At 46.6% G+C, this 18,524-nt stretch overlaps 1 long non-coding RNA gene across 2 annotated transcripts; it reads left to right on the forward strand.

The window, feature by feature from the left end:
• The first annotated feature begins 5,739 nt into the window (after positions 1–5,739).
• LOC311581740 lies at positions 5,740–12,434 on the forward strand. Of its 2 annotated transcripts, XR_014773877.1 has the most exons (5): positions 5,740–6,430; positions 7,271–7,328; positions 7,417–7,559; positions 11,242–11,319; positions 11,552–12,434. It is a non-coding gene; the product is annotated as an uncharacterized lncRNA (long non-coding RNA). The 2 variants fall into 2 exon arrangements; XR_014773876.1 differs by having other exon boundaries at positions 11,242–12,434.
• The last annotated feature ends 6,090 nt before the right edge of the window (positions 12,435–18,524 follow it).

The following is an 18,524-nucleotide window of genomic DNA, read 5'->3' on the forward strand; positions in this document are numbered from 1 at the left end:
AATCTTGGGATAGTTCAGGAATTCTCTATTTTTTATGAGAAGATAGTAAAGTCGGGGTGACTGACACATTAAATAATTCCAACTCTTTGTCAAGCTTGCAACATCTATAAACATGGGTTTTCCCAGCCCTGTATTCTACCAAGGCTGAGAGAATATTAAACTCATATAATAAACAGGTATTCTAAGTGTCTGATATCCAGGCTCATTATGAAAACACAATACAGAGTCAAAGTACTGAGCTCCCTTTGTGGATATGCAGGAGGTGGGATTGATTGAGCCCTGCCATTTACCTATGATATATGCAGACAGGCATTGTATCTAGCAACGTCAGTGGTGCACCTTAGGTGTTCCCTGTGTTGCAGTGAAGAAATTGGCAGCAAGGAGAAAAAAAGAAATCCACTTAGCTGGAAATACTCCATCCTCATTTCCAGACCAAGCCCTACAATTGAATTCAACCTCTGAGATTTGAGTAAATTGCATGATTTTGTTTCCACCATGACCTTTGAGGAGGGCTGACGGATGCTGGGTCTGCTAATTCAGCTGGCCTGTCTTCATACCAAGGTGTCCTAAAGTTAGTTCAGCCAGGTGACCAATGAGTAACCAGCCTGTACCTGGTGAATAGTTCCCATTTCCCTGTTCCCAGATGTTTTCCACTGCCTGCTGGGTGGGGACAGAACTGTCATTTTCCACCTGTCTCTCTAGGATGGAAATGTCAGTCTTTCATGGGTAGGACAAGTGTACAACTTGGAAAAGGTTCAGTGACAGCCATGGGCTTGAAGGCTGAGGCCTCCCGGACACTGTAGCTAGAATGGAACGTGGAGTGGAACCTGTAAACATAGGTGGCACTTGTTCCATCTACTGTCAATGCTGTCAATGGACATTTTCACTGCTGGCCGTGCAAACAAGACACCAAAAGGAAGTGTACCGTCCTGGCTGTGGTCCCTGGGTTTATGAGGAAGACATTTTGCAGGGTAACTGTGTGTTAAGGATCCACTTTGGCTGTCTCCTCTGGCAGGGTCAGTTGGAGGGAGACCTAATCACTCAGTGAACAGAGAGATGCTTAGACTTAATAAGCCATTGCAAATGGAAAAAAGTGAGCTCCCACCGACATGACTCTCTCTAGAAACAAATGGCTTGGATCCAAGCACTGCAAAGGGATTTTAGAATGCCGAGAGGTCTCTGGGTCCCAGGGCCTCTAGAAGCGGCTCTTTCTCCTGGAAGCAGCTTTAATACAGGAGCGGAAATGACTCCTGTGAGCTGCCCCAGCCAAGGCTTCCTCTTTTGTTTTGAGTTACAGAGCTCCTGAGGCGAAGCATCATCCTTCTCTGGAGAGCAGACACAGCAATTAAAGAGGAGGGCCAGACAAACGCTCAGAACTGACGTGCTGGGAGCTGCTTCCCCCACCTCCTGTCCCAAGGGTGCTCCCAACCCCCTTCCTTCACCCTGCCACAGAAGCCTCGCCAGCCAGCAAGTGGTGCCCTTGAGCCTGGTGGCAGAAAGAAGCTACTGCCAAGGCTTGCTGCTCTGGATCCTTTCATCTCTGCCCTGTGCCAACCACCCCATGAGGTACAAGAACAGTGTAGTTCCGGAGACCGAGCTGCAACGCAGTCTGGGCGCCCCAGCCGTGACCCTGTCGTCGCAACTGTTTCCACTTCTTACTCTGTTCCCACTCCTGAGTGCTTTTCCTTACATGTGGCAAACAACAACACTAACCTGCCTCCCCAGGCTGTAAAAAGGAATGACTAACATAAAAAAAGGGGAAATAAAAGAATAATAGGGCACTTTGTTGGTATACCTCACAAAAATACTTAAGAGGGCTGGCAAGAGCTTACTACAAGCACAGTCCTGAGGACTGCAGTAAAGGGCTAAAGGGCTCAGAACAGGGAGCCTACCACATAATCCTGCATCGCCTGAATACATAGTTGCCATCTTGCCATTTCTCAGCTCTTTTTTTTTTTTTAAAGGAAAATAGACTTTAAAGATTTCCACCAGGCACCCATATAGCCAAAGTCTGGGCCACTAGCAGCCTCTCTCGTTTTCAATTCGAATACATCAAAGAATCCTGGAAGACAAGGAAGGCCTCTCCCCTAGCTCTCTCTGCCTCTCTACCCAATTCTCTCTACAGAGAGGTCTCATTCTAGGAGCCAAGAAATGAACGGGGCTTACTAATAATAACCCCCACAATCCTCTGGCTTCTGATTGGAACGATGGATCAAAATGTGATCATCAAAAAATATTCATTCTGTTTTCTCCTCCATCTTAATCGATTCTCTTCTTCCTGTTTCTAGACCTGAATTTAAAAGGGTCAGAGACTGGGAATCCTTATCATTATTGAGATATTTCCACTGTTATAACCTATGGATACTTAACATTGCTGGACAGGCTTTTGGTACAGACCTGTAATCCCAGACACTTGAGAGGCTGTGGTAAGATTTGAGGCCAGTCTGAGCAATATAGTAAGAGCCTGCCTTGTGGATAAAGCTCAAGGGTAGTGTTTGCCTAGCATGCATGAGGTCTTGTGTCCATTCCCTTGTACTGGCATATAACTGCCTTGTTGGTGTTATCTTATTTTGTCTCCGGTTTCTTTGTAGATTTGGTTTGGTTTTTATTTGGTTTTATTTTTTGTCATTGGTCCTTTATTTTATTTTACTTTATTTTATTTTTGATGCAGAGTCTCTCTTTATCCTTGGCTGGCTCAGAGTTACAGTGAATTTCCTGTCTCTGCTTCCTGAGTGCTAAGATTAGAGGCATTTGCCACCATGCACAGGATTCATTATACTTTTATATTTACATCCAAAACTGTTTCAAGATGAGCATCGCAGAACTTGGGAGATAAAGATAGGAGGGATGAAAGCTTGACGTCAGAAAAGAAAAGAAAAGTGAGGAAAGGTTTCAGAACTGTTCACAGCTGTTACTTTGTACTAGTTACAGTGGCTACTGTTTGAAAGGGACAGAAACTGGCAAGTGTTGAGGCTATGGAGAGACAGGAATCTCTGTGGACTGTGGGTAAGAATGTAAAATGGCACTGTAGTTGTGGAACAAAGTTCTGAAGAAGGTTACCATAGTACCCAGCAATTCTGAATATAGACCCAAGAGTTAAAAGCAGGAACTGGAGGTATCTGCATACCTATGAGCATAGAATCACCATTCACAGGAGCCGGAAAGTGGAAGGTAAACCAAGATTTCATCAGTAGATGAATAAATACATGAAATGGGTTTTTTCAAGGGAGGAAATTCTGAGACATGCTATATCGTGGGCCAAACCGGGAGACATTACACAAAGTCAAATATTGTATGTTTCTGCTAACAAGAAGGTGGATCTGTAGACCTTGCAGGGGCTGAGTGAAAGGGAATGACAGCGGAATGGGCGTAGACTTTCAAGGTGAGCACTTCTGGAAGTGGGTATTGGTGATGTTGCTCAGCAATGTTAATGTGCAGACTCCAGCTGAACTGCCACACGTACACTTAAAACAACCAAGATGGCAAATGATTACATCACATACATTTTACTACCATGATAGCATTGACCGCCTTTATAACATGCACCAAGGAGAGGAAGCAGATTTTTAAATGACCTTTGTACTTCAGAAAGTGGGAAGAAAGCGTCAGTCCTGCCTATCTCTGCAGCTCAGACCCCAGCTCAAAACCAGCCACACTATCTGTGGCTGCCCACAAGCCCTTTCTTTCTTTCTTTCTTTCTTTCTTTCTTTCTTTCTTTCTTTTTTCCTTTTTGCTAGAGGTGTGGAGATAGGTCCCTATGCAGTTAAACCTCAGGGGTCACAAGTAGCTACTGAGGCTGGAGGGAGGGTTTTGGACCTAACAGTCATGTCTTCTCTCTTTTCTTCCTGACTTTTCAGCTGGCCAAGCCTTTCTCCCATCCGCCTACACAATCTTCAGGATGCTTCCCAGGGTACTCTGTCCTGATGAGGAGGGACCCAGTTTGGACATCCCATGGCTCCCAACATTCATATTGGCTAGGAACCCTCAGGGAGGGATGACTAGGAGACCTGCTCCCTCCAAATAGAAACCTTTACTCCCAGAGGGAAGGCAAGGCCTCCCAAATATCAGGAGGTGAACAAAAGGTCACCTACAAGGGAGAACAAAAACATGGAAGACTCTTGAGGTTCCTACTAACACTAAAAGGGGGTGAGGTGGGTAGAGACTCTGACCAGCCAAACTTAGGAGGAGAAAGAGAAATCCCACTGTGGAGCTGCCCAGGAGCGGCAGAGAGAACTCTGCTCCGATGTTGTGCTTTCAGATGTCGGGCTTGCTGTGCTGTCTGCTTTTTAGTTACCCTTGCTCCTTGTAAACAACACCTAACCTACACTCCTATTAGTAACCATTGGTTCACCAGACTGGACATCGGTCCGGGCAATCCTTACTTTGGTCTGTCCTGAGTACATAGAAGCCTGTTGTATCTCCCCAGAAAGAGCCTGTCACTACACTACCTGGCTGGGGGCAGTGCCCCTTGCCCAGACACTCAAAGGATCTTTCTGACTTGCATCACTTGTGAGACTCCACCAGATGGGCCCCTCTCAAGCCCCAGGGCAGCTCTTCAGGATCCACCGTTCGCCCCAGAGACAGACATCAGCTCTTCTAGACCCTCTGCAAGGTTAAAGCTCTCCGTTGCACACTTTCCTCAATTGCTTGCTATTATCTTTATTCAACCTGCCTCTTCTAACTCCGTCTGCAGAAGCTTAGGCTCGTGGCTTTCCTCTCAGAAAACCAGTGCACCTCATCCGAATTCATGGGACTTTCCATGCCAGGCCAAAAAGAAAGTTCTGAAGACCTCAAATGATACCAGAGTCCTATTTAAGCCAGTGTGTCCCCAGGGAACCCGGTAGGCAATCCAACCAGACAGGAGTGGAGGAGAAGGCCCTAAGCAAGCAGCTCACATCTGTCCCCAGTACTCTAGGACAGTGAGCTTGGGGCCGGGGGTCCAGTCTGGAGTTAGAGAGTGCTAAAGTGTTACGGTGTGGGATTAAGAGAAGGGATGCCAAGGTCTCAGAGTTCGGGTAGAGTTGGGGAAAGGACTCTCTCAAGCCCAGCCTGGGCACCTCACGGGTCCTAACCTCCACCCACTTTCAACTTTTTGCTGCTCCCATTAGATGGCGCTCAAGACTTTCTAACCATTTGTGAAAGTGCTCCTGGCCCGGAACAAAAAGAACCTTAGCAAGTGTGAGCGTGTGGAGTAGGCGTGGGGTGGGGGTGGGGGTGGGGACACCAAGGCGCGGGCGTCGCCTGGCACCACGAGGAGCGAGGAGCGGTCACGGGTCGGCTGGCCCCGGGCCGGGTTGCATCCTAGGCTGGGCCTCTGCAGCAGGCCCAGAACTTTCGCTGCTTCCTCTCCTTTTCCCACCCCTGTTTTCTCCTGGGCTTTGCTGAGGAGTCCGGCAGATGGATTTAGGCCTCTGGAAGGCCGGGGGCAGCTCATCTACGTAAGCTCTCTGTGCTCTGGAAAAAAGAGGCCAGGAATTGAGCAGTGGAGTTGGGGTTCATACCTCACGCGGACCCAGACCAGGTTCTGAGCTCTGCAGCCCCAGCTCTGCACAGCAGCCCAGGCTGTCTATTTCAGAGCTTGGGGCAGGTGCAGGTTTTGTTTTAGCCTCTCCAGTGAAATGGTTTCTCAATGTGAGGTTTCTACGTTTGATGTTAGCCTGTTTCCAGCAATACAGGGCAAACTTTCTCGTCCTCAGGCCGATGACATCCTGGTGAAGTCAAACCACTGTCCTTTAAAAAAATGAAATAGAAGAAAATAATGAAAGCCCCCGGAAACCACTTATTTTCAAATAATTACGTGACGAGTGATCCGAGGGTTAGCTTTCCAAGTTCATCTCTTCACTCACATTCTACAAGAAATGTCTTGACGGTATTCGAGCGGGTGCTCTGGTCTTTCCCTCCCCTGTCTGTCGGAGCGCCCAGGAGCTGTGCAACCGGCCACCCCTAGGACTAGCGGGAGCAGACACCTTCCTTTGTGAGTCTCCTTAGCTGGGAACTTTCCCGCGCGGTGGGTTCCCTTTAAGATAGTAGCGATTGCTATGAATATTTAATGCAGAGCTAAAGCCCGTCGGGCCGAGGGGGAGACCGTCCCGGTGCTCTGCCGCCGGGCGTGCACTGCTAGCTCGTCCCTCCAATGCTGGATGACGAAGATGAGAGTTTGCTGGAGGAAAAGCTCAGCAGAGAAAAAGCCTGGGAGTAAGGGACCCGCTAGAGTCCAGCAGGCTGGTCCGGGTCATTTCCATAAGAAAGCTGCAACCCAGCTGGAGGCTGCGATTCTCTGGGGCCTCCCTGCCCCCACGGCCGGTGCCTGCTCGACGAGGGTTCCTCAAGGAGCATAGATCTAGGCGAGCGCTGAGGTGTAGGCTGGTGTTGGTGAGATGTGGCTTTCAAGACCTGTTTCCAGCTGGATGGAGTGGACCGACCGTGCGGGGTGAGTCCAGGGCGCGGTGGAGCCAGCAAGGGACGAGGAGAGCGTGGGGAAGCTAGCCCGCACTGGACACCCTGGATTAAGGGAGTCCTGCGAAATACTCTGAAGTGCGGTGTAGGAGAGAGTACTGGGGAAAAGCCCTGGAACCCAAGTTGCCTGCCCGGTCCTTTTTTTTTTTTAATCCCCAGAGCTTTCTCTTCCAGAGGATGACCCTCTTCCAGCGAAGCGGTGGAAAGTGAACTTGGTCAGACACTTGATCTCACTAGCGAGGCTGTTCTTTCTCTGTTTACACTGAGTTTCTTCTCTGCTTTCAGCGCGCACGATAGCCACGCGCCTTCAGTTCTATCAACACACACACACACACACACACACACACACACACACACACGCATTTTATGACCTCATCTAGAGAAATTAAAAGCTAGATCTGTAATGTTTATTCTTGGTGTACAAAAAAGCAGAGGAGTTAATGTGTGAGACAGATGTCTACCCTTTGCCTTCTGCTGGAAAAAGTTGCCTGAAAATGACAAGCTTCCCTTTACCAGTTCTGAACCACCTGTATTTTGCCACAAAACTAAATTGGGTCACAATAAAACACCAGCTACTTGGAACAATGAAATACCAATTCTTATAGTCACTTATGACTGTAGTTGAGAACTTCAACCTTAGTCAATATAATCAAGTTACTTTTGAAATCTGCTGCCTACGATTTTTACAACATCCCTGCCAACACACCCACCCCTATCCCCAGGAAGTAGGAAGACTAGAGATGTTGTTTCAAGGAGTTTTGTCTGTATTCCTGGTCAATGTTGAATTTGTTTCTTGATTTCTGATTCTGTCAAGGTTTGCAGAGGGTAACTGATACAGGCCCGACTTGGTCTGGAAGTGGAGTTGAGACAAGGTGAGGGGACACCCTTTTCCAGTATTCTGGTAATGGTTAAAAATCCAAGAATATTTAAAAGAACACGTTGTTTTGACTTCTACTGCAGGTGGAGTGTTGGCTACTGGGGAGAACGTGAGGAGAACAAAGAGTGAGAGGGGCTGAAACTAAACAACGGCAAAAGAAAAAAAGAAAAAAAGAATTGGCGCTATGTTTTAAGTGTTCTTTTTGCTCGTGGGTTGAAATGCATTGGTGAGTCATACATAAGCAGTGTGACTGTCTGAAGGGGAAAAGAATCAGAGGAGTTTATCAGTTTCAAGGCTAAGCTGGGCCTGCTTCCTCCAGGAGGCCATCTGCCACATTTCTCTGTCTCTTTGCCAGCCTCTTCTCATCCCCAAGTGGAAATCCATGTTTGTTGTGGGTGTGGGGAGGCAAGGAGCAAAGGAGCAAATTAAGTAGCTGCTCAAGTCCACAATAAGCAAAAGGGGAGCAACTTACAAGGTCTCTTCTACCTCTAGGAAGGAGGCAAACTGAACAGTCCAGCAGTTGGACGGGGGTAATTTGTTATGTCACCGCTATTCATAGTCTCCCTGTCCTGGTTTTCTAGAGCACCTGAGAGTTCAAGGCAATGAGACTGAAATCTGTCTTGCTGGAGACATCTGCCCAACACCTCAGCTCATGCATCTGCTTTTGATGTACCTGCCAGGCTTGTAGGGACATAGATGTCTAGGCCGTGTGGTCCACACTTGACCAGCTTGGGATTAGCAGGTCCTCTGCTCAGCATCACTAAAGCTTTTGATTATTTCAGAGCACTGGGTGGCCTCTTCCCTTATGAGAAGCCCAGGGACCTCCTCCCCTCTTCTATTATGTCAGAGTTAATTGCCCTGCAGTGGGGTGTCTCTCATGGTGGGATGTCACATCAGGAAAAGACAGTGTCCTCCCCAGGCAAGAGGATGACATGGACTTTTCTTTCTCTTTGATATCCAAAGGGCCCTGAAACCGAAACTTCCTTTTAATGGGATGGTGCTCAGGCAATTTCTTGTCGCTGTTTCCGTAGGAACAACCCCTCCCCTCCCCCCCTAGCCTAGGCTGTTGGTAGGTGTGAGGACCTGAAAGTAAAACTTACGTTGCTTGCAGTGGGCAGTGGGCAGCTCACCCCTGTGGCATATCTTAATCGGAGAGCTTCCAGGTCAGCAACAAATGTTCTCTGTTCTAAGTACCCCGAGAACAAATTCCCCGTTGATGCCATGAAAGGGTGAACTAGAAGCCAAGGCAGGACTCCTCGCAGCTCTTGAGCTCCCCTATCAAGCCCATGGTGGGGTAGGGAAGGGCTTGGGAACAGATAGGAAAAAACCAATCACTTGCTCTCTCGGAAACAGGGTAGCTTCAGACAAACCAGAAACCAGGAGTATCCTGAGGACTGGAAGAGGGAGTGATGGTCTGATGGTCCTGAAGTGTAATCCACTTGTTCTGAGAGTTCTAGGATTCCACAGTAAAAGATGACTAGAGATCTCCCAATATGACCAGGAAAATGGCCCCTATCCCAAAGAGGTTCACAGCATTGGCGTCTGAAAGGGTCTGCCTCTCATGACACCTGGTGTGAGAACCTGGGTTTTTTTTTTTTCAATTTCTAATTTGATTTGTAAATAGACAGTAAGGAGGAAGCATCTGTCTTTCTGATTAGGTCTCTTTACGGATAGAAAACTTACCCACTGCTAGGGCATCCTTGCCATCCTCGCAGGTGGTCCTTAAGCTAGGGGGCAGACTGACCTGACCCAGCAACCTAAATATATGGAAATGAGTGTTTTCTAAGAAAACTTTCTACAGCTTTAAAGATTTCCCTAGCTAGAGCCCATCTATTTCTTATCAGGGTGTCCTGTAGACAACAAAAGTCAACTTCACCTTTTCTTTTTCTGGCATGAGGTTGCATTTGGGGGAGGGGGTCATATTTGATGTTGGTTGCAGCTAGTTCCTCTGACCCTGTACCTGGCTCTTTGCATGGAACTGCTGTTGGAAACTATGCATGCAAGATCTATACATTTCCCCCTGCTATCCTTTTTGACTAGAAAAATTGACAAGACATGGAGGTATTAAGTTGTATAAACTACATTGCACTGATCATCCAAAATGCATCTCATTTGCATTTGGATAGAGCCAAGGGTGGGATGCTATGTCACTCACTGCCTCCTAAAATCTCACCAAGCCTGTCTGACTGGCAGAAATTTCTAGAAGATTCTGCTGAGGCCATTCCTGAAGTAGCCTAGAGCAATCCAAGCCTGTGAGGAGAAGAGAAAGAGAGTGAGAAGTCTGGAGGGCTACTGTTGGGAATGGGGGCGAGTCCTCTCTGCACCTTAGAGGAGCTGGGAGAGTCAGCTGGACAAGAGGTCTGTGGCAGTCTACCTGGGCTTCTGTTTGGGTTGAATTAGGAAACAGAACACCTTGTAGTGGTGCAGGGTGATACCTAAGGAGTGATATCTGTGGAGTTTTTGTGCCTGCCCCTGGCCTTGAACTTTTGCTCTGAGCTTTGTATTATCTGCTTGCTGTTCACTGAGCTTCCCTCTGTAATTCCCAAAGGAATGCTTTTTACCACTGACTTGGAGGGGAGTATGGGAGCTGTGCCTGGAACTTACCCTGCCCTGTGGAGATGTACAGCTATAGTCTTCAGGGTGGTTTGTTCTTACTGTTTCTCTCTCCTTGTCTCTCACCTGCCCCTTGTAGATTTCAACCCTGCCAGTCTCTCAATGCTAAAGCAATGGGCAAGTAATGAGACTAATGGCTTGGAAATGCCTACTTAGTCTCCGTGGGTTTTACAGAGGGGTATCTTTTCCACAGCAGCCTGCTCTTTCCTTACAAAGGCCATGCTGACTCGGACACCCATCTGACCTAAGGCACCTTCTCCATCTGTGAGCCCTTCTTCCTCTTCCTCATCAGGAAGGCCTGCTTCTCCAAGTCAGACTGCAACGCTCAACTTCATGGAGCCAAACAAGGACAAGTCATGTTTCTCAGCAGGGCCTAGGCCTTGCTGAGCTACTGGGAGATCAGCTAGAAGTTAAGTCCCTAAGGACCCAGGCACAATCATGCACCCAAGCCCCTAGAGGCTGGTGGGATAGCAGGGCACTAGGCTAAGGCCCTGGGCAGCCAGCCACAAACGATTTACATCTTTCCCTCTTAGAGCAATCAATCTCTTTTATATCCTGGGAATTGGAGACACATCTACTAGGTGTGTGGATTTTTGTTTGCTTGCTTGTTTTCTGTTTTTTAAAGAGTCTTGATATAGGTTTGCAGGAAGCCTTTATTAGAGCAAACATTCAGCCTTCCCTCTTCACTGCCTTTCCCCACTCTTGGAGAGGAGAAACTGCCTGGGGCCCACTGCTCTACTACATATATCTTCCTCCCAAATGCTTGCTCTGTACTTTAAACTCTCTCCCCCAGGTCTGGCCACACGAACACATTTCACATGGCCTTTAGGGTCAGGCAGTCCATGCCTATCCCTAAAAGTAGGCATTCTGAAAGTGATCTCCTGAAGCTGCTGCACATTATGGCATAGTAGCCTGGTCAAGGAGCAAGCTTTGCTAGCATGGCAGGGGCAACTGAGATGGACTCACAGGGTACAAAAGGGAGGAAGATACTTGACCTCCCCTGGTAAGGATCATGACAGAAAACTGGCTGAAGATGCCAAGCTTGGTACTTCCTGGCTTGCACTTTCCACATGACAGCTAGGTTGTGGGGTTTGTAGGTACAATCGCTTTTCATTCAGTCCCCATGTTAAGTGCAAATTCTTAGCAAAGGGACAGCTTTGAGCAGGATCCTGAAGGCTGCTCTGGCACACAGAGTATAGAAAAACATACATACTGGCTTGCATGCACAGTGTTTTATATAGCCACCCTATGCTTCAACCCCTTCCTGGTTCACTTGTCTTCCTGTCTATTTCCAGGCCTTTCTACCTGCACCCATAGCCACTTGGAGAAAACCAAGTGTGTGTTCCTCTTCTTTCATATGGTCTATCTGTAAGGTAAGACATTTGCATTGGGATCTCTCAAGTTCCTATTTATTTATTTTTGTCCCCGGTCAGCTATCTTAGTTTTCTGGCAAGAGTCTAGAGAAACAAATAGAGTGGAGGCTTCAGTTCTCTAGGGACTTTTGTTTCCCTCTGATGCCCCAGCTCACACTTAGAACAAAGGGTTGAGGTAAGTGACTTCTATTTGGTCTCCTGGCCCCATACAACTCCCCCCTCTCCCCTGCAGGCTTCCACTTTGAGACCCTGAGGAAAGCCTGGTTTGGAGTTGGGGTCGCGGCCACGTGTAACTACTGCTGACCTTGCCAGCCCCTCCTCCTTGAGAAGCAGAAATCCCATTTCAGATACTAGCTGCTCCCGTGTCTTTGGGTTACCGGCACGTACATACCCCCAACACTGCATGGCTGAGGCTGATAGCTTCACGCACCTCTGTTAAAAAGCAGCGAGGACAAGGTCTGGTGATTCCTCTCAGAGGTAAAGCACTTAAAGGAAACCGCCCGCACCTCAAAGCTGGCTCCTGTGCTTGCCGCAGAAAACAAAAAAATACACGGGGCAGCTATTAAATAGCTCCTGCAAGAGGTTAAAAGATCTTACTCTTGGGGTTAAGAAATTTTAAAAGCCCTTTCGGGTAGAAATCTTCAGGGGATACAACATAGAAATTAGACTTACTGGTGCAATTTTAAATTTTGAAAGATCTCTCACATTAAAACTATTCACTGAAAATGGTCTTTAGATGCTATTTTGTTTGCCTTTCACCAATGTAAGACTGGAGACTCTCAAGAGCAAGCCATTATGATTTTTATTTTCCTTGTGCTGGTTTTGGGGTGCTGGTCCACTTTCTGATTAGATCTATTGAATTTGTCTTTAACTCTGCAGGTCGGTTTTTAGACTTGAAAATGTAAATGAAAAGTTAACTCCTTCCCTGCCAGCACGTAACAGCAGTTTTTTAAGTAACAGCAGTTTTTTAAAGAGCCTGTCAGCACACAGAGGTGGGCACTGTGTCTGACCTGGGCAGAAAGAGGAGACTTGACACTTTTCATTTCAGTGCTGCCATGGGACCCTTTGGAAGCCAGTATCTATTTTGGTTCAGTGTGCAAAGTTTGAGCTAATGTATGGGCAGGGTGGGGTTGGGGTGGGGGGATTGGGGGTAGGGTGGGGGCTCCTTCTGAAAGTCAGTCCTGGAGGACACAATTCATTCTTTAGCTATTGGAACTGCTTCAGCAAAACGTCTCATCATCATCATCATCATCATCATCATCATCATCATCATCATCATAATAAAGCATGTTTATACTTCCTTCATGTAGTGTCTGATCTGTCCCATCACTTTGTAGCTATGCTATTTGTAACTTGTCTAGTTTTAGGGATGTCAAGAGCCACAGCCACAGTTCTGGTGTGTTCTGTGTCTTATGTCCTAGTCACATGAAGAATTTACACTCTATTCGACTCCCCCACTCAACCATTCTCTCCAGAGGGTGGGGGTCACTGAGAAGAAACTCCAATTCAACAACAACAACAACAACAACAACAATAACAAATTAGTCTGGTGCCTGAAGTAAGTGATACACTCACACCTGCTTTCTGGTCCTTGTAGGAAGGAGGCAGCCCAAGTGGCACATTCCTCAGACAGTGCCCCAAACTCTTGACAACAGTTTTACAGAGGCTACTCCTGCCCTACTCTTGGCTAATTCCAGTTATTTACATTTTCGTTGTATTCCCACGCAAAAGCACATGTACAGAGGGTCATGTTTCCTCACAGTCCCCTCTGGGCCACTCCACTGAAAGCCAACATACAGCCATAGAGTCAATGAAAAGAAAGGCCTCTTTCCACGTATTTTAGGAGGCTATTTCATAGTGTTTAATGTGTCCACAGAAAGAAACTGATCAGGTACTTGCTACTTTTACAAGAAACCGGTAACTGGCCCCTGCTTTTCAAAAAGCCAACAATGTTTCCAAGCAGAGGTAAAAATCAACAAGGTCAGTTAGAGACTTACAGAAAGAATGCAGCTTGTCTGGGGAAAGTGTACCTGCAAATAAATAGCTCCCTGTTATATATATTATTGAAAAGGGGAAAGAGGGGCCCTGTATTGCTCCTGAACCCATGCTAGGAGAGAAGGCATCTCACTTCCCTTTTAGTTCTCTTAAACCGGCTGCATCCAGTCAGTTGTGAGGTTCCCTATTCCTACATATTAGAATGACCTGGGGACATGCCCCGTGTCAAGTTTCCAGTTTGCAAAATTTTAAGGGCTGCGGGGGTAGGGGTGCTGGTGGTGGAGGGCTGGTTCTCTGGTAATGTTACCAGAACCTTTGTATGGTGTGTGTGTGTGTGTGTGTGTGTGTGTGTGTGTGTGTGTGTGTGTAGGGATGTGTCAAATTTACCACTTTAAAAAAACTAAAGCTAAGCTCCTCCACATTTTGTGAGCTTTAGAAGCCAGCATTGGGGCTTCCCTGGTGGGTACACACTAGCCGATTGACATTCTTATCTGCTAAGCGCCTGAGCCAGGAGACTAATGGCATCTGTAAGACTCTGCAAGTCTGGGGCTCCTCAGTGTTGGAGCTGACACCAGGCACTGCAGGTGATTACAGGGGACCTGGCAACAGACTGGCCACTGGGTCCTTGTAGCCCAAGAGAACTCAAGAACACCAAGCTAAGAAAAGCCTGCACCGAGGGACCAGGACAGTCCAAAACTCCCACAAAGCCAGCTCTGACCCCCAGCTGCTCCACAGCCCTAGCTGCCAAGACTTCCATACACTCCCAAACAGTACCACCCGCCTGCACAAGGTCACTCTGCCCCCACTGCTTCACCCTCTGCTTTTGGACTGTTGCGAAAGAAGTCATCTGGAACCGTGGTCTGAACCAAAACATCTCTCTTCATCGTTTGGGAGAGGCACGAAGTTTGCCCCTTAAAAACAATAAATCTCGATGTCTCTCTCACCTCTTTCCCTCCTTCTCTCTTCCTCTCTTCCTCTGTCTCTGTCTCTCTTTCTGGGGTACTCCTTTCCCCTTTCTTCTCTCCCCATGCTCATTTAATAAACATCCACATAATAATAATAAAAAATAACAATAAATCTCAGGCTCTAGTCCAGGCCTGGGCCACAGTCTTTGAAGACCCAGGGGGTCAAGAGTCTTGCTCTGTCTTTACTTTGTTCTAGGGTCCTGACTCCTGGGCTCCTGAGCAGCAGGGAAGAGAATTTCTGGGGGGAAAAAAGCCCTGGTCAGCGAGGTTCTGAATTCAACCTTCTATTTATTCTGTGGTCAGTCCAGTGGAGGCAGATCCCAGAGCAGAAAATTCAAGAACAACAGACATTTCTATTTTACTCTCTACATGCCTGACAAAAAGTGATAGCCAGACCTCCAAACTTAGGTCATCTGAGCCTTCAACAACTCCTCCAATCTCTCAAGGAAACTTCCAGAACTTCTCTCCGGTGCACTCTGTTTCTCATGCTTCCTCCAGCCAGTGGGCTTGTTGATTACTTCCTCAACTGCCACAGTCTCTAAGGTGCCCAAGGCGTGAAGATCTCCACAATAGAAATAATAATAATACCGAATTGGGAAGAACTAGGGAAAAGAGCAGAAATGTTGATGAAAGGGGGGCATTTCAAAAGGCTTCAGTTGACAATTATCAGTAACCCGACAGACAACTCCATTCAAAAGAAAAAGAAAAAGAAAATTTACTACTGTTCTTGAAAGCCGTTATTTTTTACATCGTTTTTTGGAAGATAGATGAACAAAACATCACGTTTCAAGCCATTTTGATCTGTAATTAAATGGCAGGACCGGTTTGTATTCTCCTACGGCTTTTTACAGAAGTTGCAGTGATCCAAAGTCGGGTTGCTGTGTCAGAGTGGCATTTTTATTAATGAGAATACAAAAAAGCTTGCATATTCTTAGCCCGGCTTGAATTTAGTTGCTAAGCAACCGGTGTATGGTAATTCATCCGCGAAATTTAAATCTTTGAGAAAGGATCCTGCGTTTTGCTGAATGGTCTCCACGAGAAAAACAACTTGTGGGACCCGCAGCAGCTGCCACCGCTCAGCTCAGCTACTGGGGCCTTGCTGGGCCAAGCCTGGACCGGGAGGCTGGCAGCCACTGTCATCACCCCACCTCGTGCTCAGCGCCGCTCTCCCTCGGGAAGAGAGGCTGGCATTTGTCTGTTAGCTGCTTTGGCCCCTCCCGCTCACGTCCCGTTCCCTGGAGGTGCTTTTCACCTGAGGCAAGCCCTCACCTTACCAAGTCGCCAGTGTCCCTAGGGCTTTCCAGGCCTGACAAGACTATGATTTTCCCCGTCCCTTACTCTCATGTACACACACACAGACACACACACATACACACACACACACACACACACACACAGAGAGAGAGAGAGAGAGAGAGAGAGAGAGAGAGAGAGAGAGACAGAGAGAGAGAGAGAGACAGAGACAGAGACACAGAGAGAGACAGAGTGAGACAGAGACAGAGAGAGACAGAGACACAAAGGGGAGAGAGAGAGAGAGAGAGAGAGAGAGAGAGAGAGAGAGAGAGAGAGAGAGAGAGGAGAGAAAGGGACTTGACCAGGAGAATGCCTGGTGCCCTCTTCCCAGACCCCTCTGAGGTCACTTCCAGAGCCCACCCTTCCTCGAGGAAAAGCAAAGCGGCTCATCAAGAACGCAGGCCACAGCCCACCAGAAGGCCAGGCCGCCACCACTGGCCGGCAGTGACATCATAGGCTGCTGCTCGCCAAACTCGCGCCCACATTTTAGGATACAGGAACAAACACGGATGTGAAATCAAGAATGAAAGAGGGAGTAATCTAATTAATAGGCCATGAGCCAGGCTAACAAAATCAAAGAATCTGATTACACAAGTACCCCTCTTGCTATCTCCGCCTCCCCCACTCCCTGCTCTTCCAGACTCCTCGCTATTTCCTTTCCTAGGCTGGAAAGTTCAGGAGGTAAACACAGAGCCCTCTGATTTCCTTATTGAAATCAAGATCAAGCCTATCCTGGGGCTCTCGCAGCCCGGAGGTCACATGGGTGACCTTCAGGCCTGGGACGAGGAGCCAGGAGGAATTGAAATGGCCATCCAAGCAAAGCAACTGAAAGCAAAGAGCACTGACTGGTCCAGGGAAGCAGGGGCCCTCAGCTCTCTCACGCACCACTGCTAACAACAACACCTGCACTGATTACTTCTGTCCTCTGCTGCAGCGGGCGGCGGGGCCAGAGAAGGGCTTTCCACTTTCAGTCCTTCTAAAGGGGCCTAAACACTTTTGTCGTTACTGTTAAATCTAGCACTCCCCCTTTCACTCTACCAGTGCTCTAGGTCTCTGAAAGCCTCAAACTCTCAGGGGTCTTCACTTCTTCGCCAGCACAGAACGGCAAGCACACTCATGTATTGGGTTTTGCACTGAAGCGGAGCATCTGCTCTGAGATCCCTACAGCTAGCCTCGTGCATTTCAGGAAAGAACGATATTCTTTAACATCTTTGCATCTTAAGGCGGGGTGGGGTAGGGGGGGTGGGGGGAAGCAGACCCACATCCTGAATGGCTACTTTCAAGCCTGTATCTAGTGCCAACACCTGTTGCGTTTATTTTAGAGTTGATTAATTACCCTGGAAGTTGGGCAAACTAAACTCCATGTGGAGAGAATGTTTCTTCCTTCAATTTAGTTCTGAAAGCTACATATTATTGATGGCTCTTACTCTATTTACATACAAATTGGTGCAAATATGCCCATCTCTTTAAATGCATTTTGTATAGATATATAAAAGTGTCATTTTTGATTTAGCTTGAAGAGGTTGATCATTTATTACAAAAATAAACGAATAAATACAACAATATATTGTTGCTTCCAACAGGATAAATACTTTACAAATATATAATTTAAAAACAAATTTAATTGTTAAAATTATTTAAAATATTACACTTATTGATAAAACTATGAATAGTATATACTGCATTTGATATAAGAACCAATTATTCTCTGAATGTTGAAAACCATACAAAACAGATCATGAGCATGGTAAGGAGCAAACACTGGAGCCACGAGGAAGCAGAGGGAATCTCTGAGATCAATAATGGACAGATCTATTTGAAAAGAGAGAGAAATAATGCTTTGCTAGTGCTAAGGAGGAAAAAATGCAGAGCAGTAACATCAAAGTGACTAATATTTTAAATACACCTTGAATTATTTATTGTACAGACTTGTCAGGGGAAGGTGATTGGGTGAATGAGGTGATCAAGGCTTTGGAGAGTGGCGCAAGAGCCACAGTCTACTGTAAACTATAAACGGACTTAGTTTGAAACTAGCCAAGCTGATGGAACAGAACTTAGTCACTTTCCTTTGGGTTGGAAGGGGAGGTGGGGGTGGACTGAAATGAAGGCGACAAATGGCCAGTTTACAAAGCACAAGATATTTGTGCTGCAAAAGAACACAATGACCAAATTCATTTTAAAACACCTGGTGATATATAACAATATTTTCATTATTTACATGTGTAACAATATGAGCCTTAGCACAAAACCTCTCACTTATATTTTCTCTGTTGTCTTTCAACCATGAATTTCATTTTGTAAATACATTCAAAGGGTTGAGTTTTTTCTTTTTAAAGTGCAAGCATTAGCTTACTTTACAAAACACAAAATGACAAACAAAACTGCCTCGTTTGCTCAGCTTCTTCAATCAAAAGTTACTCTGCTGCCCCCAAATCAGGGCTTCTTCCAAGATAATCAGTAAGGTTTGTTTTTTAAGTAGAAAACAGTGTAAAATCTAATGTTAGCTCTTTTGTCCTCCACTAAATCATGTAACCATATATGCCGGAAATTTTAACTAGACCCATTCCCCGGTTAGTCAAGCACCACTATTCCAGCATAAACAAAACAAAACAAAACAAAACAAAACAAAACAAAACAACCTTCTCTTCTAAAAAAAACCCCAAGAGTCCTCTCACATGCAAGTAGTTTGCATCACTTACAAGCAACCTGCTCCACTCTGAGCTCCAGCCAGGCCTTCTTGGTTTACCCTCAGAGTCTCTCCAACAATGACAACAACAACAAACAACAACAAAGAGGCGATGATGAAGATGATCCTCACTCCACCCTAACTTCAGGCAGTGTGATAACAATCGTAGGAGAAACAGAAAACAGGTACTCGTAGAAAAGTAAAATGTAGTTTCTTATCTTAACCCCCTACTTCTCTGTTTAATAAATATGGCCTTCTTCAGATTT

This window comes from Acomys minous, assembly GCF_964271855.1.
Source record: "Acomys minous genome assembly, chromosome: 13".
NCBI lineage: Eukaryota > Metazoa > Chordata > Mammalia > Rodentia > Muridae > Acomys > Acomys minous.